Source organism: Podarcis melisellensis, assembly GCF_964234715.1.
Source record: "Podarcis melisellensis genome assembly, chromosome: 15".
Taxonomy (NCBI): domain Eukaryota; kingdom Metazoa; phylum Chordata; class Lepidosauria; order Squamata; family Lacertidae; genus Podarcis; species Podarcis melisellensis.
In genome coordinates this window covers 18,112,157-18,126,177 of record NC_138532.1, presented here as the reverse complement: position 1 = coordinate 18,126,177, position 14,021 = coordinate 18,112,157, and positions in this window count along the sequence as shown.

Here is a 14,021-nt window from a genome sequence, read left to right as displayed (position 1 = left end):
CCTCTGGAAATGTAGATATACCAGACAATTTCCATCTCAGGAACTCTCTGAGCAACTCCTTCAACCAGTTGAAGCTGGCAGGGAGAGAACCCAGGAGACAAATAGGAGGAAATCATCCAGCAGCTGGGCACATTCTGAAGGATAACCTGGGCTCTCAGCAAGTGTAAATCACTGTGATCTCAATTGACTTTGGTGGGTGTCAAACGGTGTCTGGAGGCCCTGTGCTCCCCCCCCCCTTCCCCCAGTGCAACTAAGCAGCCCTGGCTCCAGAGCCTGCTTATTTCAAGCTAAGGGGGAGCAAAAGGATGGGCTATTTATTTTTAAACCCACTTTATAAAAGAAGGCGAAGCTAATTTCCCTCGTTTTCCTTTGGACTCCTGCCCGGGCTTCTTGCTGCACATGCATCCCTTTCCGAGCCAACAAACTGGCAGATACCAAATGCCAAGTCGAGCCCAGAACAAAGAGGATAATCTGAAAGGCGAGAGGTGCTGGTGCCAGGAGGAGTTGGGTCCCTGGGTTTTGGCTGCCCTCGCAGTGGCCACTGCTGACCTCTAGTGGTTCCTCAGGGAAATAGAAGAGTGAGGTTGACATGCCAGGCTCTCGCCAGTGGTCCTGGCTTATCCAAAGGGCTTCTCCCACACCGCTTGGCACCTCCCTGTGCTCCTGGTTGGATGCCAAGGGAAATGTTCTACTTTGTTACTTGGTGGTTCTGTAATTTCGCCCATTTGTTTGTTGTGGATTTGGTTATAGCTTATGCCTTTATAACAGATGTGTTAGTCTTTAAGCTGCTAGTAGATGCTTTATGAACTTTGCAGCAACAGAATACTACCATCAGCCTTCCAGAAGATATAGATTTAGTTCTATTTTCTTTTTAAATCAATATCCTTGTTTCATTTTTATTGGTTCCCTTATCCAAATTCATTTATTTTTGGAGGTGGGGATGCGTGTTGTAAATGTACCTTGATAAATAAAATATATAGCAGAAGAAATAAAATATGTAGTAGAAGAGTCATTGGGGTGATCACATGGAAAGGAGAGTGGTTTTGTTGTTGTTGTTGTTTTGGTTTATTTCAATATTATTAAATTTATATCCTGCCTTTCTCCCCAGACTGGAACTCAAGCCCTGGGATGGCTCAGTTAGTAGAGCATGAGACTCTTAATCTCAGGGCTGTGGGTTCGAGTCTCATGTTAGGCAGAAGATTCCTGCACTGCAGGGGGTTGGGCTAGACCAGGGATCCCCAACCTGTGGCCCTCCAGATGTTTTGGCCTACAACTCCCATGATCCCTAGCTAACAGGACCAGTGGTAAAGGATGATGGGAATTGTAGTCCAAAACATATGGAGGCCCAAAGGTTGGGGGTGCCTGGACTACACCCTCCTTATGGTCCCTTCCAACTTTACACTTCTATGATTTTCTGCAGCTAATTCTATGCCATTTTTTTCTGCCTTAAGCCCCCCCCCAGAGTGATGAACAGCCTGTGAATATAAAAGAAAGCTACAATTAAAGTACAATAAATGCAGGAAGTCGAACGGAACAATATAAAACAGCAAAATCACCCATAATTACACTGGATATGACTTTTGGCAATGCATGCTATCCATTCATGCTCTCACCATAGACGCAGCCCTCCAGCATCCCACCTCTCCCATAGAAGCTGGGACCTACTGCAGGCAAAGGACTTTCTGCGCAGCTGGCCCTATGATTCCCCATGCACCAAGCAGGAAGATTTTCAATTCTGCTGGACGGACATCTGTGACGTTACCATATGAGAGTGCTGGAGGTGAAATAGTTAAACAGGTTACCCTATCAGAACCCGGGGGGGGGGTGGACTCAGAGGGACTATAAAACCAGCTGGGGGGGGGAGCTTGTGAGGAGTTCGTGGGGAGTTGGGTGGTTGGTTGAAGTGGGAGTGAATTGGGATAGAGTTTGTGGGTAGGTTGAGTTAGTGTAGCGAAATAGGCTGAGTCAGGAACAGAGGGGCTAGGCAGACAAGTAAATAACTGAGAGGTGGTTTAGTGAGTGAGAGCAGGTAGCAAAAGTTGTAGGTCTGGATAGGCACCCCATGAATGTAATTGACTGATACTGTTTATGAAACCACACGCTTGTTAAACTGCAATAAATAAACAAAAGTTTATGTTTCAATTTAACGCTGACTGGACTCAGTATTGTCCCAGGAAGGGCCTGGGTGGTGGCAGCGAGAAATAAAGTGGTGGCACAGGGATCAATCGATGGTGAAACGTATGGGGACCCTGTGTGATCACCACAACATCTATTTCAATTCTTGCCTTGCTCATTTTCAATGGCCTGCAATCAACCAAGCCACATGGTGTATGGCTGGCTCGGGGTGTGGTAGCCACCCATTGAATGGCACCCACACCTACTGCAAATATGGACAAGCCCATTATGGGCCTGCACTTGCACTGAGCTAGCTCGGAATCCCTGCCTGTCTGGAGGAATTCTTTATCTCCTCCATGGAAGAAAAATGTTTCCATATTCCCTCCCGCCGCTCCTGACCTGCCGTCCCAGGGAGCCCTTTTGCCCCCGAGAGCCATAATGTTATTTGTTAACATTTTTATGACGCCAAATGGTCTGCGCCGGAGCGGGTGCCATTCTTTCGCTGGGAAACCATATGGCACTCCAAGTAATAAATAAGGTATTGTGATAGTTAATGAACCTAATTGCTAGCAAAGGCTTTAATACAAAGCCTGCGCCGCTGAGAATTTAGCACCGCATTAGGGATGCGATGGAGCTCCCCTGACTTCTGAGGCTTAATTTAAGTTCTATATTGCAAACCCCAGAAAATAATTCCAAACCCTCCTGCTGCAAAAGCAACCTGCTGCTAGACTGTGATTATACTGAATTACTAAAAATCGCAATCCATTTTATACACACGGTTAACCCTTGCTAGGGCTGTCTCCTAGAGGTGATTTGATTTTCAACCACTTAAATCACAGCTTGGGGACAGATATGTAAATAAACCCAGGGCACCATCCCATTCACGATTCTCCATTTTTGAGCATTGCCCCCAATGCCATGACTTCCCCTTTCAAGCAAAACCCTGGCCTAGCCAGGGTTTTGTGCCAAAACCTCCATTCTAGTTCCATTTCTTCTCTTCTTCTACGCTCTTCCAGAGGACACTTTAGACACTTTCCTTATGGTTTTTCAGGGTGTGGGGTTGAGATGACTCTATGGTTGTGAGCTGGCTAATGGCTTAGGCCCCAAATACCTGAAAGATAACTTCCTTCCCTCTAGGAGTCCATGGGTGGTAAAATCAGGAGAGGAAGCCCTCTCGGTGGTTCCACCAACCTTGGACTCTTGGGAAAGGGCATTCTTTGTGGCAGCCCCTGAGTTGCAGAACTCCCTCCCCATAGAGGTGCATCTGGAGTCTTCCTTATATAAAAATGGTAAAGGGACCCCTGACCATTAGGTCCAATCGTGACCGACTCTAGGGTTGCAGCGCTCATCTCGCTTTATTGGCCAAGGGAGCCGGCGTACAGCTTCCGGGTCATGTGGCCAGCATGACTAAGCTGCTGCTGGAGAACCAGAGCAGCCGCGGAAACGCCATTTACCTTCCCACTGGAGTGGTACCTATTTATCTACTTGCACTTTGACGTGCTTTCGAACTGCTAGGTTGGCAGGAGCAGGGACCGAGCAATGGGAGCTCACCCCATCACAGGGATTCGAATAGCCGACCTTCTGATCGGCAAATCCTAGGCTCTGTGGTTTAACCCACAGCACCACCTGCAAATGCTGAAGACATACCTCTTTACCCTGGCTTTTGAAACCTGAGAGGTATATTTTGGGTGACCTTGTTTCTGCAATTGCAAGTTGTTTTAAACTGTTTTTAACATATTTTAATTGTAGTAGCCCACTCTGGGACCTTAGAGTGGTTCTCCAGGGCTGTGCAGCCTCCCCACCTGCCTGCACTTCCTGACCTGGGGGCAAAACAACCTCATCACATCTACCTCTAGGATTTCATTGAAGCCAGGGAGGCTGGCCACCAGGTGCTTGAGATTAGTGCATTCACTGATAGTGTTTTTAACAGATGTCCTTCCTATTACCTTTTAAAAATAAAATAAAATCTTTCTGCACTGAATTCTTTTAAAGTAAAAGTAAGAGAAGAAGAGAAATAAGAAGAAGCTGCCAGGATCACAGTAGACAGCATCCCTGGTGTTCTCAGCTTACAGAAAAGCTCAACTAAGGATATATTGATATTTTCATGAAGGGTGGGCACCCAGGAAGGCTGCAGAATGCAAACCACGGAAGAGATGGTTTGCAGACACCCCTTGGGCACCATTACGTTCAGTCGTGGCTGACTCTGGGGTTGTGGCGCTCATCTCGCTTTATTGGCCGAGGGAGCCGGCATACAACTTCCGGGTCATGTGGCCAGCATGACTAAGTTGCTTCTGGCAAACCAGAGCAGCACACGAAAACGCCGTTTACCTTCCCGCTGGAGTGGTACCTATTTATCTACTTGCACTTTGATGTGCTTTCGAACTGCTAGCTTGGCAGGAGCTGGGACAGAACAACAGGAGCTCACCCCGTCGCGGGGATTCGAACTGCCGACCTTCTGATCGGCAAGCCCAAGAGGCTCAGTGGTTTAACCCACAGCGCCACCCGCGTCCCTTGAAAGTAAGGTAAGTGCAAACAAAACAAAACAAAAACCTACACACCGCCCAGGAGAATTTCACTATTTCTTTCCCTCTCCCCTTTGATAATTTTTGAATGCAATTTCTTTTCTCATTAATTGATATAGATTTTCTTTTTTAAAAACAACAACACAGAAAAAATGTTCAGCACAGTACTGAGGTAAAAAGGCAAAACTTCAGAGGCCTTGCAACAACAAAAGGTGTTGCTCCTCAGTTCTCTGAACTCCCGGCTACACTCACTGCAAGAGATGGACTGTGATACAAATGCTGAACTGTCAACTAGATGTGTGTCCCACAGGCAAGTAATGTGCTCCCTGAGGCTCTGATAGCTGTGGATCTGAGGGAGGGATAAGTACCTCCATTGGCTGCTGGTGGCGAAATTATCCCCATTGCTGTGCATGAACATGGGCAGTGCTTTTTTCCCCTTAAAAGAATGTTTAGGGGGACTCTCAGTTTCCTACTTATATTAAAATACCGTCCCTCAATGAGGCCAAACTTAGATTCACAAAATGTTTAGGGGTATGTGTACCCCTGTATCCCCTCAGAAAAAAAGCACATGGGCATAATTAGAATCAGTCACTATGTAGACCAGGGGTCAGCAAACTTTTTCAGCGGGGGGCCGGTCCACTGTTCCTCAGATGTTGTGGGGGGCCGGACTATATTTTGAAGAAGAAGAAAAAAGAATGAATTCCTATGCCCCACAAATAACCCAGAGATGCATTTTAAATAAAAGGACACGTTGTACTCATGTAAAAACACCAGGCAGGCCCCACAAATAACCCAGAGATGCATTTTAAATAAAAGGACACATTCTACTCATGTAAAAAGACTCCGATTCCTAGACTGTCTGCGGGCCGGATTGAGAAGGTGATTGGGTCAGATCCAGCCCCCGGGCCTTAGTTTGCCTACCTATGATGTACACAATAACAGGGAGAGATGATCAGTGGCTAGAATTGTGAAGTACAAGTTTTGCATTTGTACGAAATGTGACCTTGTTCATCGGGACATTTGCACCTGGTGGCTTCCGGTGGCCCTGGTTGCAAATTGAGCAAGCGTGCTAAGTAGATCACCCAAAGAAAGGAACAAGGTTTCTCTCACCAGTGTCCCTTCTCCCCCCCCCACTGGGAGGGGGGGCAGGCAGCATCAATGTACAGCCTAGGAATCCCTTCATCTGCCATGTGAACAGATGTGGAGCATCAGGGCAGGCTTTGAACACAGGCCAGGAGTGAATGGGCAGGAGGCAGCAGGAATGTTCTCTGGCCTCTCAAGCAAGCTGTACACAGACAACACCTCCCTTAGGTAATGGCATTAGAAGCATGCTCCAGTGGTGGAAAAGGTGTGACTCTCACTGTACATGCTTACAGGAATAGGCCCTCGGGTGCGAGCCCAGCCCTGTAATGGGAAAGAAGAGAACAATGTGTCAAGAGTGTTCTCAAAAGCAGGTGAGAGGTTTGGTATGTATTTATTCTCCCAAAGGAACAGGCTGCATCCCTGGGAAGAAATTATGAGACAATCTGATGGGTACCTTGCCAAGGCAACATCCTAAATAAAAACCAACAAGCTTCCCTATACTGCTAAGCAACAAAGAGGTTGCCTCAATCCAGCCATGTCCTCCAATCTGTTGACGCTAAACCAGCACTGGGGAACTTCTGGCCCTCCAGATTTCTAGATTTTGTTGGACTCCCACTTCTATAGACCTTGAGCAGCAGCCATGCTGTCTCAGGCTGGTGGGAGTTGAAGTCCAACAACATTTGCAGGGCCCGATGTTAGTCATCCCTGCCATAAAGTGTTCCAGCTTTAAGTTCCTAGGGCATTTCCCCCTAGGAACATCTCCCTGAATCTGGTGCCTGCCATCTGTTTTGGACTACAACTCCCATCATGCCCTGCTAGAGTGATTGCATGAGGCTGGGGCTGATAGGAGCAGAGCTCTGATGGCAGGGCCCAATGGGAGTTGCTCTTCAAACCATCTGGAGGGCACTGGCTTGAGGAAGGCTGAATGAATGAAGCCTAAGTACATGCAACTGTAGTTACCACACATTCTTCCCCTGCTCGGCCTTGCCTCCATTTCCCTTTCTCTGCTGTTTCCCATATCAAATTTCAGATTGCAGGCTCATGGGGACAGGGACCTGCACTATGTCTAGTGCCATGCATATTAGCAGTGCTTATAAGCCTGACATGGGTGGTGTTGTGGTCTAAATCACTGGGCCTCTTGGGCTTGCCAATCAGAAGGTTGGTGGTTCGAATCCCCATGATGGGGTGAGCTCCCGTTGCTCTGTCCCAGCTCCTGCCATCCTAGCAGTTTGAAAGCACACCAGTGCAAGTAGATAAATAGGTACCGCTGCGGTGGGAAAGTAAATGGCGTTTCCGTGTACTCTGGCTTCCATCACAGTGTTCAGTTGTGCCAGAAGCAGTTTAAGTCATTCTGGCCACATGACCCAGAAAGCTGTTTGTGGACAAATGTCAGCTCCCTCGGCTGAAAATGAGATGAGCGCCACAACCCCATAGTCGCCTTTGACTGGACTTAACCATCCAGGGGTCCTTTACCTTTACCTATAATCCTGACAAATGCTGTTTCAGCCACAGGTGGGGAGCCCCATCAGATGTTGCTAGGCTACAACTCCCATCATCCCTGACTAATGGCCATGCTGGTTGCTGGGACTGATGGGAGTTGGAGTCCAACCACAGCTCGAGAGTACCAGGTCAAGGAAAGCTGCCTTTGGTTGCTCTCCTTCTGGTAGGATGGTGGCAGCAGATCTTTTAGCATGAGTCCATGCTAAAACTTGCTTGGGCCTCGTTTCACACTTTGCAATGGAGCTATTCATGTATGTTTGCATCCTTGTCCTCCTGAGTGCTGAAGGCTAAGATTCAAAACCTGACTGCTGTGGGAGTGGCAAAGGGTTGTTGGGGTTTGTGGTGTTCTTAGTTTCAGTTGCCCAACTGCAAATTTAGAGGACTGGATGTTTCTGGCCTGAAGGTTGCATTCCAGAGGCCAACATGCCCGTAATAGGAGTAGCTGGCCCCTGTTCTCACATGCATGCCTCTTTGCATGCAGAGGGCACAGAAGTCCCACCATGATGAATGGGGTTTAGCTCAGTACTACATTTCTTTCTCAGTATTACATTTCTGAGTGTTCACTGGAAGGACAGATTGTGAAGCTGAGGCTCCAATACTTTGGCCACCTCATGAGAAGAGAAGACTCCCTGAAAGAGACCCTGATGTTGGGAAAGATGGAGGGCACAAGAAGAAGGCGACAACAGAGGACGAGATGGTTGGACAGTGTTCTCAAGGCTATCAGAATGAGTTTGACCAAGCTGTGGGAGGCGGTGGAGGACAGGGGTGCCTGACGTGCTCTGGTCCATGGGGTCACAAAGAGTCGGACACGACTAAATGACCAAACAACAACATTTCTTTTTCCGGCACCACCATCCAAACTGGTGAACCAGAAAAATTTGCACGGGACCAAAACCACCACCCCGCTAAGGGTTAACCACCCCTGATTTAGGAGGATAGTTCTTAAGTTGGTCAAATGCTTTTGAGGAACCCGGAGACGTCTCAAGAGCCATTTCACAGCAAAGCCTATCACCTCTATCTGAGCATGTAACAGGGAATGTTTGCATAGTTTGAGGATTAGTTTCTTAAATCTGCATCAAGAGAAGTGATCTATGACAAGAGCAAAAAGATACAGTAATGAAGCTGCACAGACCTAGTTTAAAACCTATTCAGAGGAAAAGACATCCCTTCAAAGTGCCTCCCTGCAAAGAGCATTCCATAGATGGGTTGCTATAGTGGATGGGCACATTGTCATTTGATCTCAATCTGCCAAATCCGGGAGTGGCTTCTTAGGAATTATTATTGAAGAAGACTCTCCTGTACAAGCAGGCAGTTTCTCCTAAGCCTTATCAATAAGACCTGCCCGGGCAGTCATAAGAGCAATTAAGGCGTGAGAAACCAATTGGGCAGGAACAAAAGGCATCCACAAAGGCAGATCGCAGGCGACAAGCAGAAACTTCAAGGTGTTTACAACAAGGTTGCTTGCTTGCTTCGCAGCATCCTCCCACCGCCCTTGCTCTTGTTTCTGCTGGCGGCTTGCATTACATGTTGAGTTTCAAGGGCTCTGTCTCGGTCCTTTTGGGGTGCATCCAGAGCAGACTGCCATCAGGTTTCATGGAGGGGGACTTTTATCTGTATGGGGATGTAGCTTAGTGGTAGAGCACATGTACTGTATGCAGAAGGACCCAAAGGCAGCTAGCTCCCTGTGTTTCCTATCCATCACTGTCTGCCTGACCTGTGCTAATCTTCATGTGTTTCCTGTACCTAAGCTTGAATTTCCTGGCTAACAGAAAAAGGAGAAAACAACAGGTAGACAGAAATTAAGGAAGAAACTGCACAGAGAAGGGTGTAGTCACTTGGTTCTGTTCCAAAAAGACTATTGGGGGGGGCAGATTTTGGGACCCTTCTTTCCAATTTTTCTCATTGTATGTTAGAACAGTGATGGACATACCAGCCTACATCTGCTCCATGTCAGATTCGCCAGCACTCAATCACAGACCTCTTCCATCAGCCCCCCCTTTTTGTACAATTTTCAAAAGAAGACACACACACACACACACACACACAATCCAGATGTCAATGGTACACATTTTATATACACTCTTGTATAAATACGTTTATTTGTGTGTATGTTTTGGGGACCAAACGGCAGTGCAGAATACACAATGAATAATGCATCTGAAAGAAAGGTAAGGTAAAGGTAAAGGGACCCCTGACCATTAGGTCCAGTCATGGCCGACTCTGGGGTTGTGGCGCTCATCTCGCTTTACTGGCCGAGGGAGCCGGCGTACAGCTTCCAGGTCATGTGTCCAGCATGACTAAGCTGCTTCTGGTGAACCAGAGCAGCGCACGGAAACACTGTTTACCTTCCCGCCAGAGCGGTACCTATTTATCTACTTGCACTTTGACGTCCTTTCGAACTGCTAGGCTGGCAGGAGTAGGGACCGAGCAACAGGAGCTCACCCCATCGCGGGGATTCGAACCACCAACCTTCTGATTGGCAAGTCCTAGGCTCTGTGGTTTAACCCACAGCACCACCCAAGGTAGCAACATATAAAATGATGCATGCCATGTGGGGGGGGGGGGGAGGCAGACAGAAGCTTGTCTGCTGCCATCATGATGGTAGAACATGGGTCATCCAAAAAACTGAATGTTGAAAAATTCAGGAGATGAAATGAATTACTTCTTCACAACGCCTATAGTTAAACTATGAAATTTGCCAACAAAGTCAAGTAGACCACTAGCCATGAGAGCTATCGAGGGTGTGCTGCCTAGCTTCCTGTGGCTGCTGCGGGGACTGTTTGTTCCATTTTTATGGTATTATATATTTATGTTTACATTTTTAAGGCGTGATAAGTCACTTGGAGACCTTTGGGTACCAAGAGACTAACTAGCCTAAACAACAACAATAGATTTATAATATTACTGTCGGTATGAGAGTCAGGATGCATCTGAATGTTAGTTGACAGGGATCATGAATGAGGGAGTGCTTTTTTAACATGAGTTTTTAAGGGCTTTTTGGTGTTACAAATCATATAAGCAGGGGAAGGTACATCTATCGCCTCCACTTTCAATTCATAAAGTCTTTTTCACAGTTCGTTTATACTCAGCGAGATACACTTTTGTCATAGACATCTTGTGGTTGGTGGGTGAAAGAGAAAGGGAAAGAGAGAGATGGGGGTATTATCCTTTCATTCTGTTGCCTACTGTTAGTGTAGGGGTTTGTGCCAACATCACCTGGATAGGTCCTCTATTTATACATTTATTTTTGTTACTATTGCTAGAGATTAGGGGGTCCCTAGATTGGTTGGTTGGTTGCATTGGCAGTGTGGCTTGCTTGGGGGGAGGGTTAGGTTGTTGGGCCAGGTTAGCCATATTGATGAGTTCCTGGAGGATAACGCTATCAATCGATGCTTGTCATGATGGCTATATTACTTCTGCTTGCAGAGCAGTATGTCTCTGAATACCAGATGTTAGAGATCACAAGCAGAGAAAGCATTGCTGCTGTGTCCAGCTTCTGGCTTTCCATTGAGTGTCTCCACTCCATCATTCAGCCCAGACACTGAGGTCCAGCTCCGAGGGCATTCTGGCGGTTCCCTCACTGTGAGAAGTGAGGTTATAGGGAACCAGGCAGAGGGCCTTCTTAGTGGTGGTGTCTGCCCTGTGGAACGCCCTCCCATCAGATGTCAAGGAATTAAACAACTATCTGACTTTTAAAAGACATCTGAAGGCAGCCCTGTTTAGGGAAGTTTTTAATGTTTGATGTTTTATCGTGTTTTCAATATTCTGCTGGGAGCTGCAGAATTATTATTATCAGTGCTTTTTTTCTAAAAAAAAATGTTTAGGAGTACTCTCATTTTGACTCAAGAAAATACCATTTTATAGTTCAAATTGGGAAAAATAAATACAGTAAATGGACAAAAGTACAAAGATTCACAAAATGTTTAAGGATATGTATACCCTTGCATCCCCCCCCGACAAAAACACTGGTTATTATTGCATGGACAGGTGGAGTCCCCCCAACTCCAGGTGGCCCCCGAGCAGAATAATGTCTCATGACAACGTGCTATGGGATTAAAATTGGCCACAACTTTATTAAATTTCAGGTGTAGGGAGACCTTGGCTCAGGCACTGGGCGTTTATCCTTCCCTGTCCCCAGCCAGGGATCTGGGAGACATCAGTATTATCCAGAATGTGTGGGGATTGGGCTGGCTCTGGAGAACATATGTTCAAGCAGAGAGCCCGCCCCCCGTTTCGCCACCGTCGTAGGGGAGAGCAATGACAACCTTTTGGCGTATGGCCAATGCCGCCCCTCAAGACCCCTTTAACGGAGAACCCTGAGATCAACACCGCAAGGGGGACGTGGGTCACTGCTTTACACACACACACCCATTTAGGAAGATAGACTAAAGGCCTGAAACCACCGAAGTTGTGACATTTTGCTACGAGAAAGGCAAAACCTGCCAATGAAGGAAAATTCCTTTCCGGCCCTTCAACTGAGACCTTGATGTAGCAGCGCCCGCGTACCTGTAGAGAAGAGGTTGACCTGCAAAAGAAGGCTTAACTGAGGGAGGGAAGGGTGGGAGAAGCTCTGGAGCCAACTGACGACTCCCAAGTAAGATCCTCCTCCTATTGTGTGGGCAGGTACTCCCTCCCCCTACCTGGCCTGATCACCTTAGCAATGCCTCCCCAGGCAGGATTGGGCGATTGGCTCAGGTAGGCAGAGACCTCCAGGTATCCAGCCTGGGGAGGGCGAAACCAGTCCATACTACCGGGAGCCACACTGGGATCTGGGGGGGGGGGCTGCGCGCAACCACGAAAAGGCACCTCCCCATTTGATGTGGGAAGCAGCCATTACTACCTGGTTGGCCAATAGGAGAATCTGACCAGAAAAGCCTCTGGCCTGATCCAGCAGGGACCTTCTAATGCTCTTATGCTCCAAATGTTTATAATTTACCCTCACCTCCCCACTCCCCCAATGAAGCCTGTATTTGGCTGCCCTTTTGGCACCCCCACCTCTCCCCAAAAGACCGAAAAACGATGGGTCGAATTATTAGGCTGAGCACTAAGTGCCATGCAGGATGACTTTGCAAAATGTCTTTCTGGCATGCCACAGGACCAGGCTTGAGAGAGGTGTTTGTCAAAAACCACAGAAAGTACTATCTCGGAAAAAGATCTCAAAAAAGATCTCTTTGTTTAGCCAGGACAGTTTTTATGGCTGCTCTAATTGTGCCACGCATTGCCACGGAGACAGGAGACAGGCGAGAAGGTCTGATGGTGGCTGGAGCGTCAGAAGAGGAAGAGCGCCAAGACAGAGGAGTGCATTGAGAGGATTTAATATTGTACATAAATACACTTTACAGTCACAGAAAGCCTGTGTGCGGAGAGAAAAACTATTGGAATATTTTATAGTGATGCAGATCGAGTGAAAAGCCTGTGAATAAAAAAAGAAAGAGGAAAGATAATTATTTGATGGAGTTCTCTTAGGATACGCCACAGCAGGGAATACTTACAGAGAATACATATTACTGGAGAGACACAGCTATTCAAGCATCAAACTAACCTATAAATTGTCACAGGAGAAAATTGGAGGAGAGAAATGGAGAGAGGTTGAAGTGCCGGCCAGATTATTAACGTCGGATTCCGCTTCCTACCTCGCCCGCTGCAGTTGTCTGGAGCTACACAGCCCCACAAAAAAAGGGGGGGAGAGAGAAGACTGCATCTAATAAATGTCTAACACAAATTATGGCTCAAGCGCTACAGTAAAAAGATGGCATCATTTATCTCTCCACCATCTGCGCAGGATCATTTGGCCTAGTGGCGGCATCCTGGGCTGACTGAGAAAGTTTTATTTCATGTGCCCGGTTTGGTGGCACGGTTCTTCTTTGAAATTCAGCAGTCTGCAAAGCTGCATCTGCAGCTTCAGCCCTGGGATTGCAGAGTCACTGGTAGTTCTTTGGCCTGGAGTTCCACAACAGCAGGCTGTAATTGTGACGGGAAAGTTCTTGCTTAACTCAAGACTGATAACAAGCCTCATTGCAGGCAAGTGAAAAAGCTGAACAACACAGTTCAGAAGAACCGCCACCATCTCCTTTCTAATCTAGTGCGCAACATCACCAGCCATTTTTGAGCTGGGCAAAATGTTGGGAGGGCTGTAAAGGTAAAGGGTAAAGGGATCCCTGACCATTAGGTCCAGTCATGACCGACTCTGGGGTTGCGACGCACATCTAGCTTTATTGGCTGAGGGAGCCAGCGTACAGCTTCTGGGTCATGTGGCCAGCATGACTGAGCCGCTTCTGGCGAACCAGAGCAGTGCACGGAAACACCGTTTACCTTCCCACCAGAGTGGTACCTATTTATCTACTTGTACTTTGACGTGCTTTCAAACTGCTAGGTTGGCAGGAGCAGGGACCGAGCAATGGGAGCTTACCCCATCGTGGGGATTCGAACCACCGACCTTCTGATTGGCAAGTCCTAGGCTCAGTGGTTTAACCCACAGCACCACCTGCGTCCCGGGAGGGCTGTAGCTCAGTGGTAATGTATCTACTCTTCATGTTGATGGTCCCAGGTTCAATCCCTGGCTTCTCCAGGTGGGGCTGGGAGTGTCCCCTGTCTGAAATTCTGGAGAGGTGCTGCTGATCAAGGTGGGCGTAGCAATACAAAAAGAGCCTGCTGGGTTAAGCTAGTGGCCCATTTAGGGTGAGAGACTTCGGCCACACAATATATTTAGAGCAATGGGAGAAACTTTGGCAGGAAGATGTAAGATTTACCGCCTGTAGTACAATAAAATAAAATTTCATCAGAATGTTCTACAGGTGGTAT